This window comes from Galeopterus variegatus, unplaced genomic scaffold (genome assembly GCF_000696425.1).
Source record: "Galeopterus variegatus unplaced genomic scaffold, G_variegatus-3.0.2 Scaffold654, whole genome shotgun sequence".
Classification (NCBI taxonomy): domain Eukaryota; kingdom Metazoa; phylum Chordata; class Mammalia; order Dermoptera; family Cynocephalidae; genus Galeopterus; species Galeopterus variegatus.
Window position 1 is genome coordinate 1,074,195 of NW_007726765.1, and position 1,276 is coordinate 1,075,470.

Genomic DNA, 1,276 nt, shown 5'->3' on the forward strand with positions numbered 1-1,276 from the left:
TTTCCCGCAAGATCAAAACTCTGCAAATATGAAGGTGTAGTTAGTAGTTGGGAAGGCCACACCCACAACCAGCATACCTAAACACTCAATAGTAGTTTTTTTTTTTTTTTTAACGACTACCAGCACACCTCTTGAAACGTTCCACTGATGTACTGCACTTTTTTTTTTTTTTTTTTTTTTTTAAGAAAACACCCCTGGCTATCGTTTTGGAAGAAATAAAAAAGCTGGGCATGAAAGGATCAAGACACGCATATGGAGAAAACTGCCAAGTACCTGGGACTGTACTGCATATTTTTACTATACTCTTCTGATTCCCACAGGTAACAAGACTATTAGGTGAAAGAAGGATTCTAACCCAGATGTTCTGACTCCAAATCCAGGCCTCTTTAAACAAAATCAAAATGTGAATATTAGCCGAGGTTGTTAGATTGTTAATAGCTGAGTGAGTAAAAATTACAACCGCACCATTTCCCAGGATTGCTTCTTGGGGACATGTGGAAGGGGATTTTACCATTTTACAAGTTTGATGGAGACATACATTTGAAATCCCTTCCTTACCGACCCAGGTTTACGAAATGCCTTGATGTCCTTGGAAGAAAGGCAACATAAAAACAAAGAATAATATCTCTTAAACCACAGTCCAAAAGAATCGTTGCTAAATAACTTAAAATCACAGTGACGGAAGTGTTTGGAGGGGAGGAGCAAGTCGCCACAACAGTAAACATAACACACACAGTCAACTTGGAGACGAAAACCGAAATAGGCGATTGAATCCATGAAAAATCTCAGACCAAGTGGGGCTGAGCTGCAATTGGCACTTGCAGCCGAGACAATCAGCCCCAATTCGGTGGCTCTCGAGGCACAGCTCTCGAGGCGCGACGCCCACGGTCCCCACGACCCCCTCGGCCGGCGGCCCGGGACCCGAGGGAGGCAGGCAGGGAGAGCTGGAGGTGCCGAACTCTGTCCCCAGCGCTCGCCTCCTACCGCCCCCCACCGGCTCCTTCTGGGAGCCGCTCGCCCCTGCCCTGGGACCTGCCGGACCGCGCCGGGGATCGGCCGCGCCGTCGCACCGCCACCGCGACTCCCCGGTCCGCCCAGGACGCCCCTCACTCACTCACCCCACTTCTCCAAGCCTCGGACCGCACCCTAACGAGGCAGCTGCAGCTCCAGCTCAGGGGCCAACTTCCTCATAGCGGGGTCCTGTGACAGACCAGGAGTGGGAGGGAGAGAGCGGTGAGGCACGGAGCCGACAGCTTGCTCCCCGCCGCGGCTTCCC

General features: G+C 51.1%; 1 protein-coding gene across 1 annotated transcript in view; it reads right to left on the reverse strand.

The window, feature by feature from the left end:
• CCDC186 (coiled-coil domain containing 186) overlaps positions 1–1,276 on the reverse strand; it is a 46,541-nt gene extending 45,265 nt beyond the window's left edge. Inside the window, exon 1 of the mRNA XM_008571029.1 lies at positions 1,119–1,276. The gene's annotated coding sequence lies outside the window, so the exon portion shown is untranslated. The remainder of the gene's footprint in view (positions 1–1,118) is intronic.